At 39.9% G+C, this 20153-nt stretch overlaps 1 protein-coding gene across 1 annotated transcript in view; it reads right to left on the bottom strand.

Annotated features, from left to right (window-relative positions):
* The window catches only part of SORCS1 (sortilin related VPS10 domain containing receptor 1), a 518641-nt gene that overhangs the window by 226420 nt on the left and 272068 nt on the right, over positions 1-20153 (bottom strand). The window lies entirely within an intron of this gene.

Below are 20153 nucleotides of genomic sequence, written 5' to 3' on the forward strand. Positions count from 1 at the left end.
AAGAGTAAGAAAACATCTTAATAATAAGTAAAATTTCACAGTCTTACTCAGTGGCCTTTTCTGTTGTTAAGCAACCTGGAGTTGGGAGGACATTACTTCTTGGCACTGACCTATCTTTTTTGAAGATTCTCTCATCTTTATCTAGCCCTTGGTCAATAACTTATTAATTCTGACTGAATCAATAGGCTTTAATCACCATCTCTATCAAAGTTTATTACATATTTCAGAATTGTAATCTCATTAGATCATCATTACAACCAGGTGCAGGAGAAAATATTTTCTGTATTTGAAGAAAGTAGTTGACAGAACTTAAGTGACCTATTCAAACAAAACAGCTGACAAATTGCCAGCTAGCATTTGAATATAGGTGTTGTGACCCTAAGCCCTGTGTTACTTACACTATACCACAGTTTTTCTGTTGTTTTTGTTCGTTTCAATTTAAAGGGAACAAACAGTTTCCTCTTAGCCTTCTTTTTATATATAGGAGATCCCAATTCATTTATTCACTCATTTACATCCGTAGAACTCCTAAAATGTACCAGACCCTGTGCTATGTACCAGGATACAACACATTGCCCCCACTCTCAAAAATCTAACAGCTTTATTTGAGAAGCAAAATGTAAGGCTAAAACGTGTTAAGTTCAATGCTATAGATAAGAATTAACAAGGCTTAGAAAATAAAGTTGGTTTAGCTATGTTAATTCTTCCAATCCATGAGCATGGAATAGTTTTCCATCTTTTTGTGTCTTCTTCAATGTCTTTCAAGAGTGATTTGCAGTTTCTAGAATATAGATCCTTTACGTCTCTGGTTAAGTTAATTCCGAGATAACATATGATTTTTGGTGCTATTGTAAATGGAATAGATTCCCTAATTTCTCTTTCTTCAGTCTCATTGTTTGTGTATAGAAATGCAACTGATTTCTGAGCATTTATTTTGTATCCCGCCACATTACTGAATTGCTCTATAACTTCTAGTAGTTTGGGGGTGGATTCTTTTGGGTTTTCCATATACAGTATCATGTCATCTGCTAAGAGAGACAGTTTGACTTCTTCTTTGCCAATTTGGATACCTTTTATCCCTTTTTGTTGTCTGATTGCTGGTGCAAGGACTTCTAGTACTATGTTGAATAATAATGGCAAGAGTGGGCATCCTTGTCATTAAAATGTCTACGCTACCCAGAGCAAACTACACTTTCAATGCCATTCCAATCAAAATACCAATGACATTTTTCAAAGAACTGGAACAAAGAACCCTTAAATTTGTGTGGAACCAGAAAAGGCCCCGTATCGCCAAGGAATTGGTGAAAAGGAAAAACAAAGCTGGGGGCATCACATTGCCGGATTTCAAGCTGTACTACAAAGCTGTGATCACAAACAGCATGGTACTGGCACAAAAACAGACACATAGACCAATGGAACAAAATAGAGAACCCAGAAATGGACCCTCGGCTCTTTGGGCAACTAATCCTTGACAAAGCAGGAAAAAACATCCAGTGGAAAAAAGGCAGTCTCTTCAATAAATGGTGCTGGGAAAATTGGACAGCTACATGCAAAAGAATGAAACTTGACCACTCTCTCACACCATACACAAAAATAAACTCCAAATGGATGAAAGACCTCAATGTGAGACAGGAATCCATCAAAATTCTAGAGGAGAACATAGGCAACAACTTCTATGACATCGGCCAGAGCAACCTTTTTCACGACACATCTCCAAAGGCAAGAGAAATAAAAGATAAAATGAACTTATGGGACTTTATCAGGATAAAGAGCTTCTGCACAGCCAAGGAAACAGTCAAAAAAACTAAGAGACAGCCCACGGAATGGGAGAATATATTTGCAAAGGACACCACAGATAAAGGACTGGTATCCAAGATCTACAAAGAACTTCTCAAACTCAATACACGAGAAACAAATAAACAAATCATAAAATGGGCAGAAGATATGAACAGACACTTTTCCAATGAAGACATACAAATGGCTAACAGACACATGAAAAAATGTTCAAAATCATTAGCCATCAGGGAAATTCAAATCAAAACCACACTGAGATACCACCATTNGCCAGTTAGAATGGCAAAAATTGACAAGGCAGGAAACAATAAATGTTGGAGAGGATGTGGAGAAAGGGGATCCCTCCTACATTGTTGGTGGGAATGCAAGTTGGTACATCCACTTTGGAAAATAGTGTGGAGGTCCCCTAAAAGGTTAAAAATTGAGCTATCCTATGATCTAGCCATTGCACTACTGGGTATTTACCGCAAAGATACAGACGTAGTAAAGAGAAGGGCCATATGCATCCCAATGTTCATAGCAGCATTGTCCACAACAGCTAAATCGTGGAAGGAGCCGAGATGACCTTCAACAGGTGACTGGATTCAGAAGATGTGGTCCATATATACAATGGAACATTACTCAGCCATCAAAAAGAACGATTTCTCAACATTTGCTGCAACATGGACGGGACTGGAGGAGATAATGCTAAGCGAAATAAGTCAAGCCGAGAAAGACAATTATCATATGGTTTCACTCATTTATGGAATAGAGGAAGTAGGAAGATAGGTAGGAGAAGAAAGGGAAGAAGAAAGGGGGAGTAAACAGAAGGGGGAATGAACCATGAGAGACTATGGACTCTGGGAAACAAACTGAGGACTTCGGCGGGGGGGAATGGGATAGGCTAGTAATGGGTATTAAGGAGGGCACGTATTGCATGGTACACTGGGTGTTATACACAAGTAATGAATCATGGAACTTTACATCAAAAACTAGGGATGTACTGTATGGTGAGTAAAATAATATAATAAAAAATGTTATTATTAAAAAAATAAAGTTGGTTTAAATAGAAACACAAAAATATAACCATTTTAATTCATTCCTGATAGTGATAAAAGTACAAATTCCTGCAGGCCATAAAGACTACGTAGAAGAAGTTTGTGTTAACAACCTCATCACCATTCACTAAGAAGCTACCCTGGACCAGGCACCGGACCAAGAAAGCTGCATAACATGTGATCCTGCAATTAGGGGATTAAGAATTTAATCTGGCTGGAGAACCAGGGCATTTTTCCCCTAAAATTTGTATATAGATAGATAATACATAACTAAATAATAAATTATATTATAAATTACATAATCAATTATATATAATTAGATAAGAGTGAACACGTGATAGAATTTAGGTGACTCTGCAAATCAGTGAAGATTGGGGTATTACATAAAGTTTCTCGAAGAACTATTGCACTTGAAAATGGAAAATGGGTAGGGTTTTAGGAAAGGGAAGTAATCAGAGCATCATGAACTAGAGGTCACCTTTTGTTACCCAAATATATAACTGGCTCTTTTCTGGACCAGCCTGTGCTCTATCCCAGTCCAACAAACAGTGGCTTGATAGCCAAGACTATTTGAAGAGCATTCAAAACTTTCACAGGAGATCTTATCCATGAACTACAACAAACTTCTTTAGATCCTTCTTCCATATTCATCTTTTCCCCCTCAAACTCATACTGATGTGCAATTTCTTCCAGCTCTCTAAGAAATACCTGAGACTTCTTTCTTCACTCAGTCCAATCTTGGTGTGTGAAAATTTCCCCCCTCTCTTACCCTAGCCTTAATCAGTCAACTTCCTCTCCTTCCTAAGACTTGCTTGTCTCCAAAATTTCACTAGCCTTTCTCTAGCTCCTTTCATCAGATAATTTTTTCTAATCTTTATTCTAAATAATACTCACAAGTTCAAGAACAAATGGATGCAAAAATCTGTCGGGGGCGGGCGGGTGGTGGTAATGGGAGGAGGACAGAGTGTGCAAATACGGATCCACTGACAGATGCTGCCCAGCCACAGATGGACATCAGTGGGACTGTGTTGGAGATGAGAGAATGGTTTAGTTTTCCTAGTGGGATAATAGGAATGGAGGCTAGAGAAGTAGGGGGTCTATAAAGGGGCAATAATTAATTATCATTTCTATCAACTTAATCCTTGAGCTATTTAACGAATATGTTTACATTCAAAAAGTATACTCTACAAGGGCAAATGAGCATGACTCCACGAGGATTCTACATGGAATCACTCTCATTTGTGTGTGTGTTTTTGTGTGTGTGTTTAGCTGAAATGTCAATGTGACCAGTTAATAAAGTGACTAGCTCAGACATACATTAGTAACTTTTTTCTCAGAGAGCTTACAATACGTTATTGGACACTTCCCCCTTATTATAACATCACCAGTCCAGATCCTTCAAGGTGTCTGCCACCATTGTTTAATGCTGTCTCTTGCCTCTTGATTTTTCAAAGTTCTGAAACTGAATCAAAATTTCTCAATTCCAGCAGAGTTACATGTTTAAACATCATGGCATTGTAATAATGAACAGAAAGAGAAAAAATTATTCATTTCTACATGTCCAAAACAGCACAGAGTAGCAGTTGTCCAAAGTTGTCCCACAAAATTAGAATTAGATAAAGTGCTACATGCGTCATGGGTAATACTAACAGTCAGCCAGGATACATCAATTCAAGGGTACAGAAGTGAAAATTTTTAATATTTGCAAACCAGCTGGTAAATAGTTACTGCGCTAAGTTCTCCTAGCAGCACTTCCGCCAGTCTTACCACATGGCTTCTCCCTTGGAGACCTCCTAGATTTCCTCACAGTCCAGCAACCAAAAGATTGAAGGTTGGCACAGCAGAGGTCCTCAAGAAATTTGTTCAGCACCAAGAGAAGCACCCGCTCTGATTGGTTAGCGCCTATGCCAATCAGCCTGAGTCCCAGGGGAGAAGACAGTGACCTTGGAGAAGGCACTGCACCCTGGAAAGCGATTCCTAGTGCCCATCTGCAAACTCCCCTTCCCAGCTAACAGATGCTTCCAGTTATCCTTGTATGGTCAACGGTGGGAAATGCAGCCCCCTAGGAATCTGGGCTCTGAAAGAGCAGATGAGAGACAGACAGTTGAGCAGCAGGCAGGCTGGTGAGCCAATGTACTGGCTGTTAAATATTTTAAGTATCGTCCCTAGATATGGGGGAGAGGAGTGTTATCCGAGATCAAAAAATGTTAGGAAATGCTTGATAAGGCAAAATTTAATGTTCCTTTACTTGAGAACTTATAAATTTTATTCTCCTCATATACATACATAAATCTTTTTATTTAATATACCCTGTGAACTTCTTAAATGCATATTCTATGAAGCATTTTCCAAACATATTTGACTATAGGATTCATTCTCGAGGGATATTTAATTAAATTAGTGTTCTGAGCAACATACTTTGGAAAAGCATATCAAAGACCAAAAAAAAAAAAAAAAGGCAAAAGAAAGATTATGAATCTCGTTTTTATAAGAAAAGGGGAACAACAAAAATATTTAAAACAAATCAAATTTGCAAAGAGAAATGCCAGTCTATGCCAACCATAAAATGACTGCTGTTGTCAAGGAAAAAAAAAAGAAAGAGTAATCTTAAAAAGATACGTAGCACACAGTAATGTATTTAACATGCAATATAAACAGCCTTGAATTCTCAACTTGTACCATTTTTTAAAACATTCCAAAACAAACTTTTTTTCTTTCAGGTTTGTTTACAGGTTGACTTATATACAGATGGAAACAGGGTTTTTGTCAGCAACTATGCTGCGCAAGAAAAAGTTGAAAGCTTTAAAAAAAAAGAAAAAAAGCGTTCCAGTAAAGTAAATATGCAAGTGACTAAATTAAGGAGCTCAGGTTTTTTGCTTTTGATCCTTAATCCTTATACTACCTTTTTTGCAAACATATCTTAAATAGTGACTTTTAGAACATTTGAAAGTATGTCTTTATTTAAGTATCTACTATAGTCATAGAGCTGAAATGAGTTGCCCTGATGAATGGAGAAACCACGGTCAATGCATGGCACCCCCTACCTTCCAAGACCTTGTGCTCTTTTTCAGGTGGCAGTGTCCCATCACACACAAAGAAGGGACCAATACAGAGCATGACTAGTTTCCACAGGGAGTGGCAGAAAGAAAATGTGATTGCATTTCCTCTGGTATGATAATACAGCATCAAATGAGACAATAAATAAGCACAGAATCATTTGTAAACTAAATTAATCCATAAAAAGTACTGAACACAATGACTGGCATGTAATAGGCCATCTCTAAGTGACAGCTTTTGTTTATTTATTTTGTCACTAATTTTTTTCTTGATTATTTTTGGTATCCTTTACCTATCACTTACTAAAACCCACAACACGAACCCTCAAGAAGAATTTGAATATACTAAATAATTTAGATTTAGCTTTTTTTGAAGAGAAAATATTCATGAANTCTTGATTATTTTTGGTATCCTTTACCTATCACTTACTAAAACCCACAACACAAACCCTCAAGAAGAATTTGAATATACTAAATAATTTAGATTTAGCTTTTTTTGAAGAGAAAATATTCATGAAGTTACTACCATTTTTAAATGTAACCAAATCTAGTCTATCATATTTTAAAGGACATGTGTGCCAGGAGCTTTGTGTGGGGCTCAAATTAGAGAGGTAAGGATAAGAACTGGCTGGAATTTGAGAGTGAATGATTCTACACTCTGCTTCTATAATAAGCGTGCCAGGATTTTCTGAATGGACTTTCATGCTTAGGAAACCTAACAGATAATAAAAATGAATGTTTATCAGGGTGCTTACAATGTGATCTAAGCCCTTCACATGCAGAAGCCCATGTGACAGACACTGATATTAATCACAGGTTACAGACGAGGAGGAGCCAGGAATATAATTGAGGCCACAGAATTTGGAAGATGCAGTCCTCACGCAGGCTGCCACTCGAGAGCCTTCATCCTCAACCCCAGGCTGCACTGCCTCTCTCAAAAGTCACAAGAGGAAAAGGAAATCTATTTAAAAACCTAGTTCAGCATTTCTTTGTAAAAGGAACATGAACTCAAACTGAAGTTTTACATGGTGTAGACCAAAACCTGGCTTTTCTTCATACCAGGTAAAAGGACACAGGGCCTGCCAGAGAGAATCCATCTCAAGAAAACCATAAGCAGAAACCATCACAATGAGCTAAGAAGAAAGAGAAGGTAGGTCTGTCATCTGGTCCACCCTAGCTCCTAGGAAGGCTAGAAATATCAAAAGAAGCGGGTCAGCTTGTGAATTATCTGATCATGTCTCACGAAGATTATCAAGACAGCACAGCTTCATAGAAAGAGGAGTACTTGAAGTCAAACAGAACTAGACACAGGCTCTCAACTAGCGGAGTAACCAGTCTGTCTTCTGGGGTCCTCCACAAATCAACTTCAGATGTGCTTTCTTATCTACTAAGTTGGTAACATAATAGATGCCCAACTCTTAATTCCTCTGCCTTTTCTGCGTGCCCCCACCCCAGCCCACTCCAGCCTTGCTATTCCGTGTGTCTAGAAAGCTCTTTCCCCAGATGGCCTCCTCATTTCTTGCTGAACATTGGTCATCCTGTATGACACAGCATCTTTCCCACACCTCCAGCATACTCCATCCTTCTTAGCCTCTTCTGTTTTCTCTATGCATAGTATTTACCCCCCATCTGATACATTTGTACTTTTTTTTTTTTTTAATTTTGTCTTTCCCCCTCTGGAATGAAAGTTCCATGAGAGCAGAATAGAAAAGATGTCTGTGTTGCCCGCCGCTGTCTTCCTCGCTCTCAGAAGACTGTCCCAGACATGGCAGGCGCTCACAATTTGTTCTTCACTGACTGGCTGACTGGATGGAAGCTTGCTCTTCTTGTACGGCCAGTTGGACTTCTACTAAGTCAAAATGAAGAAGCCTGCATAATCTGGCAGGGACTACTACAGTTCTTGCTACTAGCAGATTCAATCAGCCCTGTGGGGGGAAGTGGGACCAGGGTGGGGAGCATGTTCTGTGCTCCCCTACTTTTTAATCAAGAAACCCCTGCCTGGCATCTTAGACTACTCTAAGCACCATAAGGGCAGTGGACATATGTTTGGTTCACCCCCCCCCCCAAATCCCCAGGTCTCAGGATAGTGCTGGCACATGAGGGGTCTTCTCCATATGGAAGGAGAACGAACGCAGAAGCCTCCTGGACACTCTTTGAACCAAGAATGATCCAGGCCACTCCTTCAAAAAGAAGTAATCTTCGGACCCCAGAGAGGTAAGTGCCCTAGCCCGGGCATCCCAAGCCAGACTGCCAAGGTCACAAAACAAAGACCCGAGGGGCAGGGGAAGCTTAGGGACAGGAAGCAAGGAAGCACTGGGGCATGACTCAAACCAGTGCCAGTGAGATGTCCCAAAAGCGGAACAACATCCTCCTCTCAATCAAGCAGCTGTGGCTTCTGTGTTTTGTTTCTTTCCTAAAATCATTAAGAGCAGCCACTTTCATTGCTCCTAGTGCATTTGGCGGCATAAAAATAGCTTCCAAAGCCAAAGGCGCGTTGGCTGCATCGCAGACACTGCTCCTTAATAACTTAGGATGCATGAGGTTAAAGCAGTGAGAATAATTTAGGGTTTGGAAAATGTTTGCGAGTGAGTCGACATTTAAATAACTTCATTATCATTCATTGACAGATTTTTTTTAACCTGTCAGTGCAATTGATATTTCTATTACCATGTTATAACAAACCCCTGCACATTTTAAATACAGTCACCAGATTCCATTAGTCTACCCACTGTCAAGAAAATATCTCCAAATCCATTTTTCATAATACCTCAAGAATATAATAGGCAATCTACATCAAACGATGACGTGGAGCTAAAGGAAATTGTCTCCTGCTTTCTAAGGATTCTGCCGTGAAATACGTTTGCCTGTCAGCCTAAACATATAATTTAAACGTGCTGCTGAGACATCATGGTGCATCCTGAGCTGAACAAGCTTCCCTCTGTTTCTTGGAGACCCTGAACTTTTCAGGTTAATTTGCAGAATTAGAGAGAAGGGGGTTAAATAGGGGATTTAGGGAGAGGCATGTCAAAGTGATACAAAGATTTCTACTCTGCCACGGGTCACAGTATTTCCAATTTAGTTTGATTTGTAAATTTTTTAAGTTATTTTTTAAATGTCAGGGATAGGTACCTATGTGTCCACAAGTTGTAAAATTTCCCGCTCATCTTTCCAGTCCTACTGTGCCATTGTCTTCATTTCCTTGTTGGATTATCACATTGTGTTCCTGATGTTTCTTTCTCATCACACAGGGTAGCTGAGATAAGAACCCTCCTGAATGCATCTGAATGTGACTATGTATGACTCCAAAGAAAAGGTGGCAATATCGTCCACACCACATTGTTACACATGCCACACATCTCGAGTGGTAAAAATGTTCATCCATAATACAGAGAACACCAAAATAGTGGTTACTTTTACCTCTGAAACATCTTTCAGTTCACTGAGTATAAAAATAACTAAAACCCGTGCTGATACCTGGATCTCTATTTTGCCTAAGTATGGGAGGGCAAATAATTTAAATAGAGGTCTCCTTTTTAAGTAAAGGTTTCTTTTTCAGGAGCTAGGGCAGGGAAGAGTATTATCCTTAACTAGATGATGTCCACGACTTCCTTCTCACACACGCACCTGCCTGCCTGGAGCGTCTCTATCTGTACCCTCTGCTCCCGTGATACTTCCCAGGCTGGTGCAAGCGGTTACCGTCCTGCTGCGGCTAGAACTCCCTGCAGGAGCTCACTAACATGACTGCTCACTCTTCCTCACACGTGCAGCCGCTTTCATGCCTCCAAAGCTTTGCAGATGTGATACCCGCTGCTCAGCAGACAAGTCGGTAGTGGTGGCGAGGGCAGAGGGCACTTACTCCTTCTCATCATTTAAGATTTCACTCCACAGCCACCTTCCCTGGGACGCCTCTCCTGGCAATGCCAGATGACTACCTGACTTCATTCTTTCTTCAATGACATCCCAGAGCCCTATACATTGTACTGAAAGTGTCATTGGCTCACAGTTTTCTGTGTTAATAGATTCTGTTCTCTGAAGGCAGGACTGGTTCATATTTACCCTTTCACCCTTCTTTCCGCCTGTTTCTCTGTTTCAAGGCTGGACTCAAATATCCCTTCCCTCACTGAACTTTCTCACACCCCTCTGCAGAATGAGCTCAAACTCATCTGAATGGCTCCTACCTTGTTTTTATATTCTGCTGTGTGCCACCTTATCGGATGCTGCTCTCCAGGCCCGGTACCACCTGCTGGAGAGCACAGTGCCTTTACACTTACTCTTCTCCCTCCAACATCATAGCTGCTTCTTGAAATCCAGAAGGGGCTCCAATCATGATGATGATTGAACTGAACACCACTTCTCTTAAATGTTCTCCTTGTTATTAGAAAATATAATTGGAGAAATTTCACAGTTGATGATTCTATTTCTTTTTTGCATGGTGAGGGGGCAAGAAAACTTCAGGGCTCTCCTACCCTGAGTTTATGTCAGGCAAGAGTCATTATGAGACATAAATGTAAGAGAATTTAGGGGCTTACTTAGGAAGAAATCATACAAATGTGTACATAAAATGTCTTATATTTATTAAAGTATTCTATATCAATATAACAATGGAAAAATATGCATTTATCAGTTACACAAAGATAAATTTTGGGGGGGCATGTCTATTCAGCTTTACCAAGGGTTCTCTCTTCTGATATGACCCTAATCCCCAGGTATTTCTGATCCATCACATAGCACATCCATCCTCATGCTGAGGTATGAGTTACTCCACACTCATATCTGCTTGCCGAATTGTTTATGAATGATAATAGAGAACACTTACAGAACACTGAAGACATACCACACTCTGCCTGAGCACTTTACAAGGACTGGCTCACTTAATTCTCATGGATCTCCATGAGTTAAGTACTGGTATGATTCACATCTTAGAGATGAGGAGATCAAAAGTTAGAGAGGATGACTGACTTGCCCAATGCTACATGGCAACAATGAGCAGAGCCCGATTCAGACCCGGGCAGTTAGTCTCTGAAGCCCAGATGCTTAATACAGAGATGTAGCTGCTCACATATTGAAATTGTGCTCTTTATAGAATGAGAGTTTGTCCAGAAAAAAGGAAAAGGATGGATTTTCCCAGTGAAGCACACAGAACTTAGATCACTGCCTCTCAAACAAAGAACCACCAATCTATGCATAATATCTGCCAGTTATCATCCTAAAGTCAATTTTGTGTTTGAAAGAGGACCCCCAGCCCAAGCATCTAATAAAGACTCAAAGGTAGTGATGGTACTAGGGACCACTGCAGACTTTCCCCCTGGTTGTGAAGAGTGCTAGACAGGAATGGGGTGTGTGTGTGTGTGTGTGTGTGTGTGTGTGTGTGTGTGTGTGTGTATGCTATGTTTTGCCATCTGCATCAGAAAACAAATTTGAGCTATAATTGCTAATTGTCACATGGGACTTCAGACACAGTGCTCCACTCTCTTACAGGACACACTGTTTGGCTAAAGAAGCACTGTAATTGTCCTGCCCTGGGAATAGGAAAATAGTAGTGAAATATTTATTGAATGAAGCCAACGTTACTTGGTCCTCCTCTCCCTTCAATCAGAATATACACATGAAAATGATGAAAAACATCGAAAACTAATGATGTATTATATGTTGGCTAATTGAATATAATACAAAATTATGAAAAATGTATTCTGGAAGCTTAAGCAACTTAAATGTTTAATGGTGACAATGGGCTTTCTTGATTCCCTGATTTTAAATGATGCAATTATCCTAAGGTGGGGAAGCTGTTCTCTGGGTATTACGGTCTAGGGCCAAATTGTTAGGTTTGTTTCCCATAGATGGGGGGAACCTCAGCCTCACATGGTGGTGCATAAGTGAGCTTTTGCTACCTTGAGTTTTCTGAAAGTTAAGTGAATGAAAAATGTGAGATGCTTCCTCGTGTGTAATTGGAGACGACTGGACTAGCTGATCTCTAGCTGTATTTGTAATATTCTAAAATTCCTGTAGCTGGAGGAGTTTGGGGGAACTCTGCATCCATAGGGAAGCCTACAACACACTTCTGAGAAGTAAGGCTTAGAGAAAAATACCATCCCGAAATTGCACGCGACAGCCAGGGGTTGAAATGTTGAGATGGAGGTATATCTTTTGCCTGTTATATCCCATCTATTTTCTTCTTAGTTTCTTTAAAAGTGAAATGATTGAGTCTGGCCAGAAAACATGGTTTGTTCATTGTTGCATATCATTGCAATATCTTATAATATCACCATTTTTGTGTCCCGATTACTTTCAGGAAAGCTAAAAATTCTAGACTATTAGAACTTCAATAAGGTCTTAGACATGATTTCATCTCTATTCAATGATTTTCATTTTTTTTTCTTAAGCAGTAGGAGAGCTTAAGCTCTACTCTAAATGTACACTCAACAGATAGGGAGCTATCCTTATTGAAGCACCTGTCCACCACCCCAACCCATGCCCCCCACCCACACACGTCCTAGTCTCCCTCTTTAGTGATTCTTTAATGTTTCCACACAACTTCCAGGGATCAAAAAAGTAGTTTCCACACAATGGAATAGTCTCAACTTTGTGATTCTGCAGATGAAGAAGCTGAGAGTCAGGCTAAAGCAAGTCAAGCATTCAGCTGAAACTTGAGTCATGAGGAGAACTCAGGTTTTCTGATTCACGCGCCAAGACACTTCTCAGAATTACAGGTTATCAAATATGCAAAAGTACTTTCATCTCATCAGAGAACAAAATTCACTTTATAAAGCCTATCCATCTTAAAATGGAATACTGTAAGGAAGGAACATAATACTATATGGGATACTATATCCTCCAAAAAACAAACAAACAGAAAAACATAGAGGCTTAGATGTTTAAGAAACTTGTACAATTGTACTTTGGAATCATACCAAACTGAAAATGATGGCAACATTTGGGAAAGGGACCAGGACTAGAGCTGGTCGTCAAAGAGGATATTAAAAATTTAAAAATTACATATAATCCTTACAGAGAATGTACTTCAGCATCCCTCATGAGATAGAGTAAACAAACAAACAAACAATCACTTGTTTTTTCCCAGAAAAACTTCTGTCACTGATGTGTACCCCCTCCGGTCTGCATGCAGTGCATGCAGTTGCCCATAGGCAACATCCCTTCCACAAAATCTGGACGGTCCAGCCAAACAAGCATAGAGTTCTAACCTACACCATCACTCTAGGCAACACTAACATTCATCCATAAGTACCAGGAGAACTGCCAGGTCTCACTGCCCTCAGATTTCCCATTTATTTAAAAAGCAAAGTAACATATGCAACTAATGAATCAATGAACACTACATCAAAAACTAATGGTGTACTATGTGTTGGCTAATTGAATTTAAATTAAAAAAATTAAAAACAAAATAATATCGATAAAACTGGCAGTCCCATTCACAATCTTAAAACAGCCCCTTCCTTTGGGATGCCTGGGTGGCTCAGTCAGTTAACTGTCTGCCTTCTGCTCAGGTCATCATTTCGGGGTCCTGGGATCCAGCCCTGAGATGGGCACCCTGCTCAGCGGGGAGCCTGCTTCTCCCTCTCCCTCTGCCCCTCCCCATTTCCCCCACTCATGCATGCATGCTCTCTTGCTCTCAAATAAAATAAATAAAATCGTTTAAAAACATAGTCCCTTCCCTGAATTCTTACATGTTTCAAGATGAACACAGTATAAATTAAAACACTCAGATCCTTTTTGGCTTGAATCTTTCTGTGGCACTAGTGGCACCTGAAATACTTGGTAACAGGTGCTACAACATGTTCATCGGAAGTCCAAGCCTGATTTTTCATAGCCAGGAATAACGTGCACCTCCCGTGAAGTTAACCTAGTTACTAGAAATAGAGTGTTGCACTATATTGCAATGGTTCATTCATTCACTCATTCAACAATTATTTATGTTATGTTGTGTCTCCCATGTTGCAGGCCTTGTTCTGGGCCCCGGCAATAAAAGAGAGATAGGAAAAAAAAAAAAATAACACTACAAAATTGCTGTTCTTGCAGAGCCTAAATTCCAGTGGGGAGAGACAGATTGTAAACATAGACACAAATGTATGATTTTTCAGGTGATGGTAAATGCCATTAAGGAAAAGAAAAAGAGTAAGGAGGACAGAGAGTGAAGAAGGGGTGTGCAACTTTACATAGCACGGTCAGAGAAAGGCCGCTGTGATCAGGCATTTGAGAATACACTGGAATGACAGAAAGTGGGCAGATATGTACGGCGAGAAAGAGTATTACAGGCAGTGGGACAGCAAGTACCAGGACACTAAATGAGGTCCAAGCTCAGAGTGTATGACTCACAGAAAGGAGGTGAGCACACCTAGGACAGAGGCTATAAACAAGGAGGAAAATGGGAATATAGTTGGCCACTTGGTGAAGACAACAGCACCTACACCACACTGAGCCTCGCAGACCATGTTAAGCCTTTGGAAGGTTCTGAGAAGGGAAAGCATGATATTAGTAACATCTTAATAGCACAAAGTTTCTAGGACCTTAGTTTTCCTGCCTGTAAAAAGGGGATAAAATGGTATCCATTTTCATAGGATTGTTGGAAGGGTTAAAGGAGATGCTCCCTGAAAATTTCTCGATGTGTAGAAAGAATTTACCAATGTAAGCAGTTATTATTGTAGGTGGTTTTTGGTTTAAGAGAATCTGCTTCCAAGGAACAGATTTAGGAGATATAATCTGAAGGTCCAAAGGGTGAAAATGATATAGAACATAACAGATCACTGACTTAGAACAACTTATCTGAAATCCCAAAGAAAGGAAAAAAAAAAAACAGAAAAAAAATATAAAGGGAAGTGAGATGCAGCGTGGTTTCTTACAGCAGATTCTCCTTGATATAATATTCCTAGAAGACATTTAGCAGGACATATTGATAATGGCAGGGCCTGTGTAATTTGTATGTTGGACTTCAGAGAATGAAACATTATATACTTAAAAGCAGATCTCCCCCTCACAAAACATCAGAAAACACAGCTTGATGGAGGTGGGTCGGTGGCATATTATTTGAGAGAACTTAACTTATTTCTGAATAGAACTTAGATCTGATACCATGACCCAGATTCTTCCTAAAATATTTTGGTCCTATAACTTATTATTTCTCAATCCCCAAAGCCACCCAAATTAATTTTCTACACACATTCCTGCTTTTTACATTCCTACTTTTTCAAACTATAATTCTCTCCTTCTCTCAAAAATAATGTCCTCTAATTCACCTCCATTAAGTAACATTTTCAAATTTCAGTAGCCGGTTCCAGTTTCTAATTGCAGCAATAACTCCTTCAACTCAAGGCCTTTACACTTCTCTCATTTCAGAACATTCAGTGTTTATATGTCTACCCTACAAGAAAAGCGATGAGGGGTCACCCTTTCAAGAGGAGTCAACACCAGGTCTCGTCACAGTAATGGGCTCTGAAGTTGCCAATGCAGGCTTTGCCAATGACCTGCTGAGTGATGTTGGGCAAACTGCCCAACATCTCTGGGCTGTTCTTTAATACTGCTGATTGACCTCACAAGGTTGCTGGGAGGAACCACTAATCAAACTGATTGTGAAACACTTAGTCAATAGAGTACTTTATAAATATTTACTAATATACAATGAGCTCATTGCATCTGAGAGCCAAAGAATTTGCATCATCAGAGAAAACACTCTATGGACCCTGAAATAGTAGTCACCATTGTGCCTAGAATTGATCTTTTCTCTTAAATACAAGTCTACTGGCATATCTGGATGGTTTAGGTTTCTTATCATAAACGATGGGAGTGAATCAGATCAGAGAAGCTTTAGTTGCCCACTAAACAAAGAAAAGAGTGATGCTAGCCCATTAAAGCAGTAAAATGATACACAGGGAAAAGCATTTAACACTCCTATAATAACATGTGTGTACAACTGAGCGTATCACTCAACAAACCAGATGAATTGGGGACAATACATGACAGAATCTGTGCTGGATACTGGGGATTAAACATTCAATAAAACAAGAAGGACTCCAGTCTCAAGGAGCATGCATCAATCCCACCAATAAGATGGATGAAAACAAAACAGGGTAGGGGCGCCTGGGTGGCTCAGTCAGTTAAGCATCTGACTCTTGATTTTGGCTCAGGTCATGATCACAGGGTTGTGAGATCAAGTTCCTCATCCAGCTCTGTGGAGACTGCTTAAGATTCTCTCTCTTCCTCTGCCCACCCCATCCCCTGTGCTCTCTCACTCTCACTCCCTCCCTTCCCCTCTAAAAAAAAAGAAAGAAAGAAAAAGAAAAACAAAACAAAACAGGGTACAAAAAGTGACAGCATGGTGACTACTTTAATTTGGATGGCTTTGTAGGACCTCCCTGGGCAGATGAATTAAGCTGGGGACGGAAATGGGTGTACATCTGAAGCAGAAGAAATTACAGGTTTCAAGGCCTTAAGGTATATTCAAGGAACAGAAGAAGTTGCACGCTTATAGCTCAGAGGGTGATGAGTAGAGAGAAGGAGGCAGGGGCTGGATCAAGCAAAAAGCCTTTCTTGAAGGACAGTGTAAGAAGGTTGGGTTTTCTCATCTGTGAGATGGGAAGGCACTCAAGGGATGTGATCAAAAATATGACAGAAACTGACAACATTTTTTAAGCGGTCATTTTGACTGCTGTGTGTAGAATAAACTAGAGAATGGCAGAGGTAGGAAAAGCAGGGAGTCCAGTTAGGAGATAAGGACAGAGGTCTTAAGACTACGAGCCATCCTTAGGTTTTAGCTTTGAGCAAGGAATACTTACTCACAGGCCATCATCAAGTTATCAACTGCACCAGAATATAGTAGCTTATAATTATTTCTATTAACAATGTCTAATGAATTCTATTTGTTATTTACAACATTTTCTAGTTACAGTAATTTCTTTACTTCATGCTTTTTAGTGTAACCCTGATTCAGTATGTGAACCTTCCTTTTCATGTAGGACTAGGCAACTCCTGTGATCTCTGACTACAGATACCCTGTATAGGATGTGGCTTCTTTGACATTGAGGGTGAAGTTTTTATAATCAATATGAATAATTCAGCAGTGTATTAGCTGTGCTTTATTACTACCATTTACTTTAACTCGAACTATAGTTTGAGAGTTATGGACTTTTTTTTTTTTTAATCAGCAGAAGCTCATCCATCACTTTGCATCCAAGGGAGCTACCAGGTTATGAAGTTTGCTATTTTTAGCAACAATTGTGATTTGAAATGAGAATCAGTATTTTGTTCCCCTGCCATCTAACCTTAGGTCAAGCACAGGATCTACAGATGGAATTTTACAGGAAGTGAAATGAAAACACATAGCTGGAGATTAATGCCAGAGCAAGTGCTCAAGGGAATGCACTCCCTGGCTGCTTCCCAGAAGAAAAATGGTCAGTAATGTGGACTGTGTGTCAGAGCTACATGGAGGGGTGGCAGAGAAATGACAGACAGGACGCCCGGCACTTCCACATCAGGGTACATGAGCCTAATTCTCTGAAATGAAGGATGATCTCCCAAAATTCTGTTCAGAGATTGCCTTGGGAAAGAAGTCTCCATGACTTGTTAAATCTTCAGCTCTTTATTGAGTATCATTTATGCGCTTAGCTGTGAGCTATACTTCCCTCCTACACTGCAATGTAATTTCTTGTATCCCTTGCAAATTACCACCACCATCAGCACCCACTTAATCAGTCCCTCCATCCTGTACCCAAAGATGTGGTGCTCTCAGTAAGAGGGTTTTCTAGAGCAAGCTTCCCATGGACAGAGACCGCGCCTGTACCATGTCCTTTGCATAGAGCCCAGCATAAGGCCTTCAGTAATTAGGTATTTATCTAATTTTTTCTTCTAGTGATGAGGCTAATGAGAATCCGTTGCTATTTTCATACCTCTGAAGACATTTCAGCTCTTGTTTGCTTTAAAATGTGTTTGAAAATCCTGAGAGAGACCTTTTCTTTTTTGCCATGGCTGGGTTTTTATACAAATTATGAGTAATAACCAATCTTCCCTAAAATTCAGGGAACAAGACTCAGGTTGCTTAATGGACTTTAGGAGAAAATTCAAGCATCAGTCTATTTTTGAAGAGGTAATACTCTAGTCAAAAAATGGACAGAGCCCTCAGCAAAGAAAAAAACACAGGCAAAGTTTGGTGAACAGTAGAAAATAAAATAAATATTTGATCTACTCATCATGAGAGACTTCTAGGACCTGATGGACTAGAATTCTGGAGAAGGACCAGGGAATATTCAGATTCTGGAAGAATCTAGTCCCTTTGGAAAGCCAATCTTATCTCGCAGATTCAAGAAACACTTGCACATTAAAAAGGAATCATCTCCTCAGTACAGAACCCTATGCTGGTGCCACAGTGCAGAGAAGAGAAGCGAAGGGACAGGATGCGCCTTAAAAAAACCAGGGTTTCTTCCATAGCACCTGGCTAGGTGCTCTGACAGACATACTTCCCTATTTTCCAGATGATGAAAACAAGGCTCCAAGAATTGAGGGAACCTGTCCATACTCAGACAACTGATAATGGGCAGAACCTGGTATCAAATGTCAAGCTGGCTGACTCCCAAGTTCATAATTGTAACCTCTACCTTACACTCTCTCTGTCACACAGAACCCAAGAATGAACTGAATACTGCATGGCTCCCTGACCCTCACTCTTCACCTATGCATATCCCTACAGTATAAATGTCCAGAGTGTATATGACCTAGGGAATTTGTTTTTGATGAGTTATTAAACCTATATGAGCAGGCCAAGAACAGACAGAGCTTCTGTTAAAGGTTCAGAGAGAACCAACCACTATCTCCAAGCTGAAAAGTTTTTCTTGTCACTTTGCTGGTATTTCTCATTGGGGGGGCGTTGGTGGGGGATAAATGCCACTATCCCCTAGGGAACCCTTTGTAAATTCGCGGGATGTTTTAAAATTGTCACAATATCACTATGTCACATACCCTGGGCATAGGGTATGGACAAGGAGATGCTAGATATCACCACACATAATGTTCAAATATTACACTAGGCTTTCCTATAGGTGGAAAACTATCTCTAGAGTCAAAACTCCATTTTACATATCAACGTATTTTTTTTTGAATTTTTAACATATACTAAGTTTTACAAAATTTAACTCCCATTTAACTCAAGGGAAGATTGTATTCTTTTTCAAAATTTTATTGAGAACTTTTCCAAGAGCTGTTCACCATTTCTCTTTTTTTTTAAGATTTTATTTGTTTATTTATTTTCATGGGAGATGGAGGGTGTTCAGAGGGAGAGAGACTCTCAAGGAGACTCTGCGCTGAGTGTAGAGCCAGACTTGGGACTGCATCTCACGATCCCAAGATCATGATCTGAGCCAAAACCAAGAGTCAGATGCTCAATTGACTGAGCCACCCAGGGGCCCTCTCACCATTTCTTAAAATCACATAACTGACAATCATGCTGCTCTTGGAAACTGGGTTGCCAGTCCTACCAATCTGTATCAGTCTTCATCATACTCTTCTTTCGGACAACTTGACTTCTAATAGTGTAGGATCTATACTCTCACATATTAAAATAAATGAAAAATGTATTCACTTAATATACATTATACTTCTTTTATCTTTATAGTATAGAAGATCTATTTTTATTACATTTTAATGATGTGTGTGGGTGAGTGTGGTAGGCAGAATTTTGCCTCCCCTTCCAAAGATGTCCTTCCCTGATGAATATGTTAGATTGCATGACAAAAGGAACACTGCATATATAATTGAGGTTACTAATCAGTTAACCTTAAAATAGGGAGCTTATCTTGGATTATCTGGATGGACCCAATCTAATCACATGTGCTCTTAAAGGCAGGGGGAAAAAAAAGAAAGAAGAGCAGAAGAGTAAGCCAGAGAGTAAGCATGAGAAGGATCCTAGGTGCCATTGCTGGACTGAAAATGGAGAGGCTGTGGGAGAAGAGATGTGGGTGGTCTCTAGGAATAAACAGGACCAGATGACAGCCAGCAAAGAAACAGTGACCTCAGACCTACAGCCTCAGGAACTGGATTTATCAATAACCTGAATGAATGTGGATGAGAATGCTATCCCAGAGTCCCCAGGGGGGAGCCCGGCTAGTTGACATCTTAACTTCAACCTTATGAAACGCTAAGTAAAAAACCAGCAGAGTTCACCTCGTCTTCTGATCTACAAAACTGTGCTTTGTTAAGGAGCTAAATTTATGGTAATTTTTTAGGCAGCAATAGAAATATAATACAGTTTTATATGAGATATTCGTTC

This window comes from Ailuropoda melanoleuca, chromosome 6 (assembly GCF_002007445.2).
Source record: "Ailuropoda melanoleuca isolate Jingjing chromosome 6, ASM200744v2, whole genome shotgun sequence".
Classification (NCBI taxonomy): domain Eukaryota; kingdom Metazoa; phylum Chordata; class Mammalia; order Carnivora; family Ursidae; genus Ailuropoda; species Ailuropoda melanoleuca.